The following is a 16,879-nucleotide window of genomic DNA, read 5'->3' on the forward strand; positions in this document are numbered from 1 at the left end:
TTTTATGTTTAGCCCTACTATATTTGTTGTCCAAATCATATCAATTCTTGGATGGGATTTGTGTCTTTCAGAGTAAAAAGTATTTATGCCTAATAAAGGTTTTGGAATGGAATGGTGTAAAAAGTGTATTCCTTGGCATTACTATTTTTAAGCCCCTATTGATCTTGAAAATTTAAGTTCTCCACCAACTAAAAAAAACTTTTAGGAAGCCTACCTTGTGTTTCTGGTAGCACTTTCAGATTTCCTGTCTAACTGCATCAAGATAACTCAATTAAAATCTCCCATTAATATAATGTTTTCATAGATAAGTTCTAATCTTTGTTCTACATCTTCATAAAATTGCATGTTTAAAAAAATTGGGCATAATGCCTACTAAAACAGTTTTAAGTCCTGTAATTGTAACCTTCTCTGCCAACAACCTACCCATTTCACTTTAAATATCAATTTTGGCTCAAATGGAATTTTAATATAACAAAACCACTCCTCTTTTTCTTAATATCAGCAGAAATAAATTCTTGGTCCAAAAATTTATTGATCAGATATTTCTTGTTTTTTTTAATGTGTGTCTCTTGTAGGCATGTTATATCCAATTTTTGTTTTTTAAAAATATTGACAATTTTCCTCCTTTTTCCTAAAATCTATTAACATTCCAAGATAAAATTTTGCAATTCATCAATATTTTTCTTGTGATGTGTCAAAGTCTTTATTATATTTATTAAAGAACTCCTTAGCTTTTATGATTTTTAAAATCCTGTATCATCTTGTCTTTAAAAGTAAATTACACTATCAGGAATTTTCTCATCTAAATGATGCTCCCCCCTTCAAAAGTCAGTCAGAAATCTGTATTCTCTCCTCTTCTTAGGCTCATTCCGCACACGCAGAATAATGCACTTTCAAACTGCTTTCAGTGCTCTTTGAAGCTGTGCGGAATGGCAAAATCCACTTGCAAACAGTTGTGAAAGTGGTTTGAAAACACATTATTTTGCATAATTGGCCTGTATGAGTCCCTTTCTGCACATGCACATGCAGAATAATGCACTTTCAATCAACTTTCAATGCACTTTGCGAGTGGATTTTACTGCGCGGAATAGCAAAATCTACTTGCAAACAATTGTGAAAGGGGCCTCAATCTCTTATGGATCTAAGGCAATTTCTTGGTAATTTCTTATGTTTAGCATATATGAATAAATAAATAAATAAATATATGGAATATATATGTGTAGTCATCCCCGCAGGGTCGTCGCTAAGGAATAGGCGAGACACGGAGGAGGTTTCATCTGGTGGAGAGCGTCAGCAACAGGAAGCGCGGGATTTCGTGATCCTGACAACTCTGCCCTGTGCTGGTCTCTGGCACCTTTTATTAGGGTTTCATTGTGGGCGTGTAAAGGAGGTGGGTAGGGAGATGAGCGGGAGACCGGGAGACCTGGAGATCATCATGTGATGCATGATCTCACCTGGCTACGTGCGGAGAGGAGCGTAAGCGTCTGAGCCTAATCCTCACCTGGGGGCAAGACCATTGTCCCTGCGCCCGGTGACTGAGCCAGACAGTTCATGACCCGTGACTCATAGGGGGATGAGGAGTGGGGGTGCGGTGCGACCAGAAGGCCGTAGGTCCGTTGGCGTCCCAACGTTCTACCACGGCGCTGCTGGGTCAGCAGTGCATTACTACATCTATGAAAAGCCTTGTCTATCTCCCTCTTCATTATTTCTTCTTTTACTCCTATTATTTGGGCTAACTCCATTATAAGAAGTTGTTTAACATCTTGACCTTCATATTCAGGAATTGCTCTAAAAAGCAAGAAAACATCAATGTATTGTCGAAGGCTTTTACAGCTGGATTCAACTGATTCTGGTGAGTTTTCCGAGTTGTGTGGCCGTGGTATGGTGGATCTTGTTCCTAACGTTTCTCCTAGGACACAGTGTGTAACAGACTTCCCTCTGTGATACACTTCTGAAGATGCCAGCCACAGATGCAGGCAAAACATTAGGAACAAGATCCACCAGACCACGGCCACACAGCTTGGAAAACCCACCAGAACCAAGAAAACACCACTTTGTCAATATTCCAACATTGCATACTGGTCTTGAAATTTCTCATTTTCTTCTTCAAAGTGTAATACCTTTCGGTCAATACCATCTGACTTATTTTTCATTTTCTTAAACTCCTCTGCCAATTTCTTAGTTACCACATCAAAAGCTTCAATTCTGTTTGTTGTAGTATTGCTGAATTCACCTCCATTATTTAACTCACATCTTCTAATGTGGTTTGGGGTTTACTAATGATCTGAACCAAGTTGGCAACAATAGGTTTTTCAGGGGTTTTTGTCACCACCTTTTGGCCGTTTGATGTAGAAGAATGTGATACCGAGGCCCGTTTCACACAGGCCGTAAAGATCGTCATGGGACCAGTAAAAATGCCATTGTGGGGGAGGACTTCACACAACAGCCGCAGCTGGAGCAAAGCCACAATGGCCCACCTCTCCTAAAACTGTATTTTTCTGACTTACCCAATGAGGGAATCTTTTGAAAAACAGCGATGTCCACCCAGTGCCAAGCAAATGGCACCAGGTGGATGCTGCCATGTTCCCCATGCCACTTAAGTTCCCCTCTTACCTTCAAGTTGGAACAGCTTTAAACTTCTTTGAGATTCCCCAGCAATCCCAGAACTTCATGGTGATTTGTGCTTGTAGAGTTTTTTAAGCCAATTCTTTGGTATTTTACCACCTCAGTTCTTAACTTCCTACACAAGATATTTAATGGTTCCTCATTATGCTGGGGAATTTTCTCTAGCTCATCTTAACTCTAATCCTTCTGAACTATTCCATGGGAGATTTTGTAATACTTCATATTCAGACTGTCTTTATCGCATTAAATACTGTAATGTTCCTTTTATATTGGCTGTTTACACACAGCCAGGCTTGCAGGCTTGCGTTGGCATGATTGATGCCGATGCAAGCCCTGGGGCCATTCGCATGAACGGCCCCACAGGCTGCACAGATGGTGGAGCACGCTCCTCACTGCTGTGCAGCCCCCCGAACAGCTGCCTGGTCTGAGCGATGGCTGAAGTGGTGGAGGCAAGGAGGCATGTCCCCTTCCCTCCTCAGAGCGATGCAAGGCAGGGAAAAAGTAGGCAGCTGAATGGGAGCACCACGGTAATACGCCGGCTTCCACCCACTGCTGTTCACTCGGCAACAGGTGGCAACCGGCATATTCAAAAAACCTTGCCCCCCGAGCGAGTTTCGGAAGCGGCGTCTTTGCGTAACTTCAGGACAGCCAGGACGGCGCTGCTGCAATGCAGCAGCACTTCCTGTGTGAACAGTGCCCCAGGGACCAGTTTTTTCTGTCCCTGGGGCGCTGTTTTCCCCCGTGCGGAAACAGCCATTGTTTTTAGGAATCAATATAATTTTACTTGCTTTATCACATTTGTCATTCAATAATTTTCAAAGGGATGTTATTCCATATTTAATACTAGTCAGTGATCTGAATATAATTTTAATCAGTTGCTGAATTCCTGTCTATCATATTTTCCTTTATACATTAATTTAGTTTTTAATTGCTCAAGAACCATTAATCAGAGTAGTTCTGGAAAGGAAAGGAGACAGATATGTTTATGAATTAAATTATTTAAATGACAGGAAGTAGAGTAGGGGGTAAAGACTATTCTCACAAGGGAGGGAAATGAGTGAAGTTCAGTACTGGGATTAACCCAACAATTTGTCCACAAATGATATGGAATTGGGGATAAACTGTGCAGTGGTCATGTCTGAAGACTGTAACAAATTATTTAGGATTATGAAAACCAAGGCTAATTGTGAACATAAGAACATAAGAACATAAGAACAAGCCAGCTGGATCAGACCAAAGTCCATCTAGTCCAGCTCTCTGCTACTCGCAGTGGCCCACCAGGTGCCTTTGGGAGCTCACATGCAGGATGTGAACGCAATGGCCTTCTGCGGCTGTTGCTCCCGATCACCTGGTCTGTTAAGGCATTTGCAATCTCAGATCAAAGAGGATCAAGATTGGTAGCCATAGGTTGACTTCTCCTCCATAAATCTGTCCAAGCCCCTTTTAAAGCTATCCAGGTTAGTGGCCATCACCACCTCCTGTGGCAGCATATTCCAAACACCAATCACACGTTGTGTGAAGAAGTGTTTCCTTTTATTAGTCCTAATTCTTCCCCCCAGCATTTTCAATGAATGCCCCCTGGTTCTAGTATTGTGAGAAAGAGAGAAAAATGTCTCTCTGTCAACATTTTCTACCCCATGCATAATTTTGTAGACTTCAATCATATCCCCCCTCAGCCGCCTCCTCTCCAAACTAAAGAGTCCCAAACGCTGCAGCCTCTCCTCATAGGGAAGGTGCTCCAGTCCCTCAATCATCCTTGTTGCCCTTCTCTGCACTTTTTCTATCTCCTCAATATCCTTTTTGAGATGCGGCTACCAGAACTGGACACAGTACTCCAAGTGCGGTCGCACCACTGCTTTATATAAGGGCATGACAATCTTTGCAGTTTTATTATCAATTCCTTTTCTAATGATTCCCAGCATAGAGTTTGCCTTTTTCACAGCTGCCATGCATTGAGTTGACATTCCCATGGAACGATCAACTAAGACGCCTAAATCCCTTTCCTGGTCTGTGACTGATAGCACTGACCCCTGTAGCGTGTATGTGAAGTTTGGATTTTTTGCCCCTATGTGCATCACTTTACATTTTGCTACATTGAACTGCATTTGCCATTTCTGAGCCCACTCACCTAATTTATCAAGGTCTGCTTGGAGCTCTTCGCAATCCTTTGCGGTTCTCACCACCCTACATAATTTGGTATCATCTGCAAACTTGGCCACCACGCTACCCACCCCTACTTCCAGGTCATTTATGAATAGGTTAAAGAGCACTGGTCCCAAAACGGATCCTTGGGGGACACCACTCCCGACATCTCTCCATTGTGAGAACTTCCCATTTACACCCACTCTTTGTTTCCTGTTTCTCAACCAGTTTTTAATCCATAGGAGGACTTCCCCTCTTATTCCTTCATTGCTGAGTTTTCTCAACAGTCTCTGGTGAGGAACTTTGTCAAAAGCCTTTTGGAAATCCAAGTAGACAATGTCCACCGGTTCACCCCTGTCCACATGCCTGTTTACACCCTCAAAGAACTCTAGTAAGTTTGTAAGACAGGATTTGCCTCTGCAAAAGCCATGCTCACTCTTTCTCAGCAGGTCTTGCTTTTCTACATGTTTTATAATTTTATCTTTAATGATAGATTCTACTAATTTACCAGGAACAGATGTCAAACTGACTGGCCTGTAATTTCCCGGGTCCCCCCTAGATCCTTTCTTAAAGATTGGTGTGACATTGGCCATCTTCCAGTCTTCAGGGATGGAGCCTGATTTCAGGGATAAGTTGCATATTAAAGTGAGAAGATCAGCAATTTCATGCTTGAGCTCTTTAAGCACTCTTGGGTGAATGCAATCTGGGCCAGGGGATTTGGTAACATTTAGCTTATCAATGGCTGCCAGAACTTCTTCCTTGTCTACCACTATCTTCGCTAGTTCCTCGGATTCGCCTCCTAAGAAGCTTGGTTCAGGTGCAGGAATGTTCCTCACCTCCTCTTGGGTGAAGACAGATGCAAAGAATTCATTCAGCTTCTCTGCAATCTCCCTGCCATCTTTTAGCACACCCTTTGTTCCTTTGTCATCTAACGGGCCTACCGCTTCCCTTGCTGGCTTCCTGCTTTTGATGTACTTGAAGAACTGTTTGTTGCTGGTCTTGATGTTCGCAGCCATGCGTTCCTCATAATCCTTTTTTGCCTCCCTTACAGCTAACTTGCTTCTCTTTTGCCACCATTTGTGTTCCCTCTCATATTCTTCATCAGCCAAACTGGACTTCCATTTTCTAAAAGACATTTTCTTTTTTCTGATAATTTCCTCCACCTCTCTTGTTAACCATGGTGGCTTTCTTTTGGACTGGGTGCTGCCTTTTCTAACCTGTGGAACACATTCCAGCTGAGCTTTTATTACTGTGTTTTTAAATAACCTCCAAGCATCCTGGACAGTTTTGACTCTCTTGATTTTCCCTTTCAGCTTCCTGCGCACTATCCCCCTCATCTTTGAGAAATTTCCCTTTCTGAAGGCGAATGTAACTACATTAGTAGTTGCCACTTGTTCGCATGCTGAGATACTGAATCTGACAGCATTGTGGTCGCTGTTCCCTATCGGCTCAACAACACTGACTTCCTGCACCAGGTCCTGGGTCCCACATAGAATTAGATCTAGGATCACCTCTCCCCTGGTGGTTCCACAACCATCTGCTCTAAGCCACAGTCATTTAGCATATCCAGGAATGCTCTCTCCTTACTATGACCTGAACATGCATTTTTCCAGTTTATATGCGGATAGTTAAAATCACCCATTACCACTACATTTTTGTTTTTGTTGGCCTCTCTAATTTCTTTTTCCATCTCAGAATCCTCTTGTGCGCTTTGGTCAGGGGGACGATAATATATTCCTAATATTAAACTGTCCTTCACACCTGGTATTGATATCCACAGTGATTCTATAGGGGAACCAGCTCCCCTTGCATTGTCTATTTTATGTGATACTATGCTCTCTTTGATGTAAAGGGCAACTCCACCCCCAATGCGCCCTGTCCTATCCTTCCTATAGAGCCTGTAGCCTGTATAACAGCATCCCACTGGTTCTCCTCATTCCACCATGTCTCTGTAATGCCCACTATATCAAAGTCCTCCTTCAAAACTCTGTACTCTAGCTCCCCCATTTTAGGTCGAATGCTTCTACTATTAGCATAGAGACACCTGTATACCCTGCCTCTGTCCTTAACCTGGGATTTATGTGCTTTACCCTCAAGTCTTTTGTAGACACTATCCCTTGTCACATGCACATTGCTATGTTCCTCGCTTGTATGTGGTTGATTTAGAAAAACCTCCCTCTCTGTCTGTATCCCCATAGATACTGTATTCCGAACCGAAGTCACCTCAGCTCCTGTCGGCTTTCCCCCAGTGATCAGTTTAAAAGCTGTTCTGCCACCTTTTTAATGTTGAGCGCCAGCAGCCTGGTTCCTCTTTGGTTAAGATGAAGCCCGTCCCGTTTGTACAGGTCTACCTTGTCCCAAAAGGTTCCCCAGTTCCTGACAAATCTGAAACCCTCTGCCTTACACCACCTTCTCATCCACGCATTGAGACCCTGTATCTCCGCTTGCCTAGCTCGCCCTGCGCGTGGAACGGGTAGCATTTCTGAGAATGCCACCTTGGAGGTCCTGGACTTCAACCTGTTTCCTAGCAGCCTAAATTTAGCTTCCAGAACCTCCCGGCTACATTTCCCTGAAGAGTTCCAGGAAGATCTCTCTAAACTGGGAAAGTCGACAACAGTTTGGCAAATAAAGCCAACCCATGAAGTCCATCTCAACATTTTTCAAATTTATCAGATGTTGAAAGAATTATTTAATTAAATTCCTATTCAACTCTTTAGGTGTGGGACAACTTATTTATTTACTTCCCCCTTTCAGTTTTGCATAAATGTTTTCTTTAGATCAAAGCTGAAGAATTTTGTGAATCATGAAATCAGTCCAAATTATCAGTGATGCTGGATCTAGTTGTAGATAGTGTAAAATAAGTAACCATGGGGAAATGGAGATTGATTGGTAGGCAGGTGGCTAAATGAAATCCATACAATCAGCAACAAAATAAGCCATGTGCTTACCTCCCATTTGGCACCTGCCCAAGGTTGACTTAATTTTGTACATTGTAAAATTGGTCTCATGAGTCCCCTTTTGTTGGGCTGATTTTTGATGCATGAAAGTACACGCTGTGGCAGCATGGTCTCATTACCTTCACAATGGTAAAATACAGAGTCAGGCATAATTGCTTGCTTTGAAAGAGTTGCTGAGGATCCTGTGAAGGAAAAAATGGAACTAGAGAAGTAACCTTCAGAAATAAGCAGGGAAGGTTAGTGTCTGAGTATTCTTTCACTGGGTAACTCTTTATTTTAGTGGACTCATTTACTCCAGAAGAGTAGATATATATAAAACATAATGGATGGATGATAAGGAATAATATAGTTACATTCCTGTGTATTTCATATGTCATATGTGCAAGGTATTACTAGGCAAATGATTTCATCATGTTACAGAGAACAGCTACAGGAAAAACCATGATTAACACAACTAGTATTTTGTATCTATTTAAATTCTAATGACTTCAGTGGAAATTAGTGGATTTTTTAAACGGAAATCAACACGCACACATGCACACACGCACACACGCATACACACATACACATAAGTAGGTTTTATCTTCCACCTATTAAGTATTATTTTGGGTGGAATGTAAAAAAATAGAAAGAGCCAAAGTAATGGACTTCTAAATTGTAGAGTCTGGGAATGTTATAAGGTGCTTATTACATTGAAATAGGTTAAACAATTTATGAAATCTTTTTTGGGAAAAGCACAGCAATTCAACCAGAATATCTGTATGCATTCTGAGATTCTACTTTATTTCAGATTCATGTCACACATCTGCATCTGAAACACAAGATTTCCATTTCACAAACACAAAAAAACTTTGATGATAAAAAACACATAAAATATTTTATATACAGAGATGTGTGCAGAATGACACAGCCATTTCTCCATAGAGCCCTGGGAATCAGATGTTGATGTATAAAATTAATTGATGATTTTAGTCCTTTCACACATGCTTTCAGAGTAGCAGCATCAGCTTTAAATCTTCCTCTTTTACAAAGACTTGCATCAAAGTCACTAGACTATGCATCCTGATTTTTAGACAGAGCTGCCTGTGAAGTTTATCTGCTGTGTCTCTGCTGCCACTCATCACTGTGAGGTTTTTAAATGTATGTGATATGTATCAAATAGATGTCATTGACAAATTGTGGTTAATTTTGTGTTGTAGAGGCTGGTGTTTCTCTTTCAACTTTCCAAGTACTATATCTGTCTGTCTGTCTGTCTGTCTGTCTGTCTGTCTGTCTGTCTGTCTGTCTGTCTGTCTGTCTGTCTGTCTGTCTGTCTGTCTGTCTGTCTGTCTGTCTGTCTGTCAACCCCAAAAAACTCTGAGCGGTTTACAGACATGTTTAAAACTAACAGATAAAACAATCAAATCACATAAAGCCTTAAAACCATAATATCAAGATTCCAAGTTACCAAATTGACATACAGTAATCTGATGGCGATGATATCGCTTTTTGCGTCATTAGGGCTGGTCAGGTGACATACCAGACTGTTAATTGAAAGACAGGGGTGGCATCCTTTCAATGGCTATCCCCCCCCACACACACACACCCCAAAAGCCTGGTGGAACAATGTCATTTTTCAGACCCTGTGGAACTTCTCAAGGTCCTTCAGGGCCCTAATGAAGGATGGTAATGAATTCCACCAGGCAAGGGTCAGGGCACTGAAGGCCCTGGTCCAGGTGGAGGCCAACCTTATCATAGAGGGGCCAGGGAGCACCAGTAAATTGGCCTCTGCAGAGTGCAGAGGCTGGGTAGGGACATAGGGGGAAAGAAGGTCCCTAAGGTATGAGGGCCCCAGACCACAGAATGACTTGAAGGTTAACATGAATACACTGAAGGTGATCTGAATCTCCATTGGGAGCCAGTGCAGCCAGCACAGCATAGGAAAGATATGGTCCCGTATAGAGCTACCTGTGAGAAGCCGCGCTGCTGCATACTGGATCTTCAATCTCCATATAGAGCAAGTTACAATTTTCTAGCCTGGAGATGATCGTAGCATGGATCACAGTGGCCAGATTGGTCTGGGTGACAGTATTCTCCAGGAACAACAGAAATAGAGCCCTTAGGGGATGGGGCGGTCTACAAATATAATAAATAAATAAATAAATAAATAAATAAATAAATAAATAAATAAATAAATAAATAAATAAATATATCCTGCTGTGTTCCCAAAGTACTTTAGCACAAATCTTTGAATACTGGTGCCACAACTGGTATTAAAAAGGCATGATTGCAGCAATAAGCAGACAGTAGTTACAAAAAAACAGAATTAATTGGGGGTTTAAAATCTGCAATTCACATAAAGATTTAGTCCAATTAAGTAGAAGTCTGACTGAGTGAGAAGAGAGTCTCTCAATATTAAAAATGGTGATCCTGGAAACTGTTTTTACTGTTCAGGGCAAGAGTCTTCAATCTTTTTGAACTTGTGGGCACTTTTGGAATTGTGACACAGTAAAATGAGCGCAGCAACAAAATAGCTTCTGCAAGTGGCCACAGCTTAATTTCAATAACACAGTATACATCCTTCTACTGTGGTAGTGGCAGCTGCCAATGCAACTTTTAAAAAATCTGTGCAACCAAATCTCCATTAATCAATTGTAAGCCTTGTTGGCCAAAAGCCCTACCTGGCCCCACCCACTTTCTAAAAGCACTCGGTGGACACCAGAAAAGGTGTCGGAGGTCACAATGGTGCCCATGGGCCCCATGTTGGGAACATCTGCATTAGCCAATACTTCTGGTGTAATAGGTGTAATAGACTGACCTGCTCAAACAGGAAAAAATTATGGAGGTGTATTTCCCCCAACATTAGTAAGTAAGAAGCAGATAAATTATTATAAGAAGCATACACTTCCTGTGACAATTTTTGTAGTGATAAACAAGAAGTTCAGAAGAAATCTAGAGACAGATCAAAGTTACTGTTTGCTGATGAAGAACATGGATTTTGAATTTCTGTATGTGCCTTCTCTATCGTGATGGGTATCTCCCCAAAAAATGTTCCCAGGCACTGAAAGAAACTCATCAACAGTTCGCAAGGTTTCTGTTCTGTATTTTGTTATTGTATTTGCTATAATGAATGAAGGGTATTTGACACCCCACATGTTTAAACAACAAAACTTGCCACATGTTTAGCTGTTGACCCATGGATTTACACGGATTCCTGAGCATAGGGCAAATACTGGCAAATGGATCAAAGGGAAGTTGGCAACTGCTTTTGTAAACTTCGTTTAGGTTGAGATGAGTAGATCATTTAAAATCTGGGAAACATACAGAAGATTTAAAATCAAATAAACATGAGCTGATTATAAAAATGTAAATTCACATGGGGCCACCTTAAAACAAATACTTCTTGTATATACTACTGCTAGCATATTTCCTTGCTTTTTGTGTTTCATCCAGAGAACAATCCTGTCCAAATTACAAGAATGTCTCATGTAACTTACACAGAGAGCAGACACTTTTATTTTTGGTCATCTAATCCCTGAAAAGTAACCTTCTCCACAAACTGTCAAAGCATCATTGACTTCAGCCAATTCTGCTTCCTTATCCAGGGAAGTGAGATGGCAGGGAAGTTGACAAAAGGAGAATAAGTTAAGAAGGAATAGTGCGGTGGTATGCTGCTACCTTGTTTGTTCATTTATTTTGAAATATTTGTGGCTTGATTTTCCACCTTACCTCCTACCCTAAGGGTAATCATAATTAAAATTAAAACTGCCCAGAGTAATGAAAACAAGATACAAAGAGCAGATCCAGTACCCAACAAATACTGAATGAATCAAAACTCTTTATTGTAATCTGGCGTCTTAAGAAAAACAGCTGCCTGGTGAAGGTGCCACCCCTCCCCATAAAAACCCTACTTTCAGTAGCTATTTACCTTTCTTCTACAAATGGGAAGAATTTGGAGCAGATCCTAATTTGAGTGCTGTTTCTTGGTGTCTCTCCAATGTATTGTTTAGTATCTTCCTGGTTTTCTTGGTCTCTGGTTCTAGGGATGTGTTGTCTGCAGATCCATCCTGGGAAGATGAGTGTTTATTGTGATCATTAATAGGCATAATTTAAGTACACAAAATGAGTATAACATTTGAAATGAACAACAAAATAATCTCTATAAATAACATCTAGTTATGATATGCCCTATAATAAAATAAAATGCTCATTCAAATATGAAAATACAACATAGAATAACTGGGCAATTAAAATAATTAATAAATTTGACTAAAATGTAGATAAAACCCTAATTTATATAAGGTTAACAGTATTAATAAAATTTAAGTTACTAAAACGGAGATCTTCTTATTAGAGCCTGACAATAGGAACAGAATTTTCTTAGCATTATTAAAGGAAAATGTTCTCCATAGAAAAGGTAAAAGAAATATATTACGGGAATCAGCAAATAAGTGACATTTTAGAATAATGTGAGTGAATGAATCAGGAGTCCCAGCCCCACATAGACATACCTGGGGCGGAGCGACGGGAAACCATGCCCGGGTGCATGTGCACCCTGCGGCCCTGCCACGGCATCACCCGCCCCCACCCTGGAATGCCCCCGGAACATCACACCACACCCCCTCGATGGTCTGGCAACACCTCTACCACTGCTCCACCTGGGCATCATGCCCCCCGCCCCGTGGACACTATGCCACTGAGACATAGTCTGTCATGATAATGGATACGTAGATATCTGCCAGAGAGAACACTGGAAGGAAATGCATTAATGCATGCTAAAGTAAAAGCCCTTCTTTGGACGGGAACTTCAAGGAAATGAAAAATATTGGGCCATACGACCTAGTTGGTTCTGAATGCCAATAAAAGCAGGAGAACACACAAATTGCTGAGCAGGAAAGAGTTTTTGATGCTCCTGGTCCAATAATCTCTGTTTAATAGGTCTAAATATATTTCTTACATCAGAAAGTAATAACGAATCAAAAGCAATTCCAATCTGCATTAGTTTTAGCTTAATTGAATGAGACCAGTGTTGACTTGTTGGATGTCATATGAAGCTGGCCTCTGCAAGGCTGAAAACACTTTAGGCATTTTGCTTAGTCTAATCTATGGTTTCCTTGAGAATGGCAGCAACTCTAGGATTTGTACCATGTGACTAAAGAGCTATTTGTGTTCACAAAGGCCAGGCATTTGGCACTGTTTTATGGAAGCCAACCTTTAAGGGACAATGTCACCAGAAAAAGTATTGTAATCTGACTGATAGAAAGGTCATGGTTGAAGATGCTATTCCCTGAAATTTTCCTAAGCTTATGAAAATCGCAGCTTTGCTTTCTGTACAGAATCAACATTTTAGTTATGTTAATAACTGAATTTTATTTAATAATCTTGCCTATTTAATTTATTGGTTCTGTAATTATAATTCCACTCAGTGTTTTGGCAGTCACTTTAAAATCATAAACTTGAAATGGCTTGAAATGGTTACATTAAGTATTTTAAAATGTTTTAACAGGCTCCCAATTCATTCCAAAAATAATTTCAAGAACTGTTCATATAAAGAATTTGGAAGAAGACTCTTTAACTGAAAGATCTATTTTCTTCCTTTTCTGCTCCCCTTCAGTTAGCTCTCGAGTGTGGCCATCTCAGACAAAAAGCCACTGTACCTCAGTATCTGTCATAATTACATCATGCAGTATCTAAATTCGTTATGTTGCGTATTTGCACATGCACAAATGTGTATGTAATCAGAAAGTCCAGTATAATCAAAAAGTGCTTGGATAAAAATTTTACTTTATTTTCAGTTACTTTATTTTGAATTTTGCCCCCCAATAAACATTAACAAAAGAAAGCCAGGAATATTTTTGAACACTTAGCTTGAATTTGATATAGAATTTAGAATCCCAACAATATTATTAATAAAAAGAATACATTCTAGTCCACATAGTTACCTTAAAAAGTGTTGATAACATATTGAAAAAGATCCAGCATTTGATGATTTCTATTGGAACCCGCTAACTCTTTGCAAGATGGATTATTGTTGACTAAATACTTCCCTGTATTTTCTGAGCTTTAACTTTGCTTTCCTCTGAGTTATTTCACTGTGAATCACCTTCTAAACCACGTGCATTAAGATGTCTCTCACACTTCTCCAAATTAATCCCTTCTATGAAGCCATTAGCAGAACTCCTTACTTCTTTTCCCTAGTGAATTATGCTTTTGTAATGGGAATGAACGCACATTCTATTTAGGTCCATGTCCTTTACTTAGGCCCTCTTCCTCTTCTTATTATCTTACTTATCCCATATTTTTAGAGTTGCCAGGCTTTCTACTGGCAGCCCTACTTGCCTACCACTGCTTTGAGTGTCGCCATTAAAATTTTTTAAAAAAGAAACCCCTAATGACTCATCTGTATTTCCACATCATTTCTGGAGAATAGCCATAAGAGACGAGCAGCCCAATCTAAAGATCTCAGCAGCCAATGCTGGTGCCACTGGGGCATCACCCCACTGACTCCAGAAAGCTCTTTGGTGGCACAGAGACCCAAAATACAAAGCAAAACCTCTCCACTGTCAGAAAGCCCTCCATGGTCCAGGCCATCATGTTCCTGTAGGCAATGCTGGAATGGAAGTCAACTAACATGGGCTTCACAACCAGCCATGCCTCTGGAACACCCCCACTATGCTGCACAAGGGATATCTTTGTAGGAGAAATATTTTTTGTAGGTTGAGATGGGAAAGAAGGTGCCCTGGTTCTCTGGATGAATTCTAGAATGGTCTCTGGATAAATTCTTCAACAACCAGCATACCAGCCTCCAATCTTTTCACTGATCATGGTAGAAAATGTTTTTGTATCATTTCTAATAAAATACACAACTTTGTCATGTTTTTAAATAACCAAACTGTCTACCTATTTACTAGTATTTTACTTTTGTGTTTTTATGATTACTTAGTGGTAAAAATTTATTCATTTGTTGCCATTTGGCAATATTCTTGTGTGGTTAGATTTTCAGGACCAATGTGACAGCATGAGAGAAAAACTAGGCATCGACCAATGAATTCAAAAGATAATGCGCAGGTTCATTCATGTTTCTCCCACCGCCTCACGCTCTTGGATATGAATGTGACCTCATCACTCAAGGAGAATGACCTCTGTCAGTATGTTTGAAATCCTCTGAACAAAATTCCAAACAGAGTGAGTGTTAGCCTAAGCCTTTAAACAAACCAGCTTTCAATAAAGAGAGGGTAAAAATTCACTTTGGAGTTGCTATTTTTCCAATTTAATACTTTTCTGTTGTTGTTTAATTGAAAGGCACATTAGAAAATTCTTTGACTACATTTGTGAAAACTCTAGCCCTTCATCTCCTTAAGGAATGATAGAAAGAAATACTGTAATGTTTCTGCATGGCAGCTAAACAAATTGAGGCAGCTAAACAAATTCCAGTGCTACAAGAGGGAGTATCATTTTTTGTTTCTTGTAGTTAGATGATAGTGAGACAAATATTTCAATTGTACAAATTCTAGGTTTCTAACTCTCCATAGACTTATGTGGGCCTTGCTGAAAGACTTTTTCTGCCTCCTTTGTAATGCATCTGAATGGGCCTCGACAATATATATGAATGCTGATTACACCAACACAAAATGATATTGAGAAAGGTCTTTGATTTTCCATTAGATTGCTATAATGTCCTTGACATGAGGCTAAACTCCAGTTGTTCTAGAATATGGCAACCAGGTTACCATTAGTGGCTGGATATAGGTTTTGTAGATTGAGATGAGAAAGACGGTGCCTTGGTTCTCTGAATGAATTCCAGAATTGTCTCTGGATGAATTCTTCAACGACCAGCATACCAACAACCAGCTTCTCAAAGAAGGGCCATAGTAGGTATATCCACAGAAGCTGACAAAAGTTGCTCCATGGCATGGAGGATAATTGAGTTTCCAATTATAGGCCAGGATCTAGCAGCACCCATAGAATACAAGCCTGATCCTTTAAGGGTAATGAACCCCCTCCAGGACAGGATTATCCTTCAGTCTTTGGGCAGCTTTGTCATTGACCAATAGTACTTCAACCTTAACTGAACTGAAAATCAATTTATTGGCCCTCATCCATCCCATTACCTTCTCCATTCATCTGGTCAGTACTTCCACGCACCCACCACACTTAGCAGTTAAAGACTAGCCTCTTGGAAAGGCATCTTACCTTGCCCCTCCATCCATGCTGCGGATCCAAGTATCCACAAGTCTCAGTTCAACAGGTAATTGTTGATTCATAACAAGGCATAATGGAAAATTCCATATTACCAAACCATGCATTTTGCCCCCAGAGAAGATCAGCAGTGATATATATTGCTATATGCATAGGGACTAGAATGATCTTAGACAGCTCCATGGTTGTCATGGCAGCCATGAATTCCTGAGCTGTTTTTAATAGGGGGCTTCAGCATGGATGCTGATGTTCCCAAGGCAGGAAAACCATTAGTCAATAGGGCAGGGAGGACACCAACAGAATCCCCATTCTGTCCGAAGCCACCAGCATCAGGTACATACACTCAAAATTGGAACTCTAGGTACTAAAGCACCCATTAATGCCAATAGATCACGGCCAGTCCTCTTCTCTACCCACCAAACATAGGCTTATGCTGTTCCAGGATGTATTTATTGAAAAATCTTCTGTGGCGATCTTGTATAAAGAATCTATAGTATCAGGATGTAGAAATAATGATAGTTTCAGCTAATATCAATGGGAAGGTGAGAGACAAAAATAGAATTACAATCATGGGAAGTAAATTAGTACAGATGAAGACAGGAACAAAGTACACATCATCAGCACTAGCCATCCCATTTTTGCTGTGGTCTTCAAATTATATTCTCAGAGTTCTGGAGTATAGTCACCTCCTCCTTTCTTAGTATAATGAAGACAATAATTTTTACTTAGGTTAAATTTTTGAGAGCCAGAATGATGTAATGGTTAAGGGGCTGCACTAGGACCTGGGAACCCCAGGTTCAAATCCCCACTTGCGCCATGGAAAATTGCTGGGTGACCTTGGGTCAGTCACACAATCTCAGCAGTGACCCTAGCTAGTATTTGGATGGGAGACCTCCAAGGAATACCAGATTGATGCAGAGGCAGGCAGTGGCAAACCAACTCTGAACATCTCTTGCCTTGAAAACTCTACAGGGTCA

General features: G+C 40.5%; 1 long non-coding RNA gene across 2 annotated transcripts in view; it reads right to left on the reverse strand.

Annotated features, from left to right (window-relative positions):
• The window catches only part of LOC125430732, a 49,234-nt gene that overhangs the window by 3,640 nt on the left and 28,715 nt on the right, over nucleotides 1–16,879 (reverse strand). Inside the window, exons 2-3 of one of the 2 annotated variants that reach the window (XR_007244217.1) lie at nucleotides 11,632–11,770; nucleotides 9,148–9,839 (exon numbers count right to left, since the gene is read on the reverse strand). This is a non-coding gene — a long non-coding RNA (uncharacterized LOC125430732). Of the gene's footprint in view, nucleotides 1–9,147; nucleotides 9,840–11,631; nucleotides 11,771–16,879 lie in introns of those variants that run through there. The other variant, XR_007244218.1, reaches the window with a different exon arrangement.

This window comes from Sphaerodactylus townsendi, linkage group LG04 (assembly GCF_021028975.2).
Source record: "Sphaerodactylus townsendi isolate TG3544 linkage group LG04, MPM_Stown_v2.3, whole genome shotgun sequence".
Classification (NCBI taxonomy): Eukaryota; Metazoa; Chordata; class Lepidosauria; order Squamata; family Sphaerodactylidae; genus Sphaerodactylus; species Sphaerodactylus townsendi.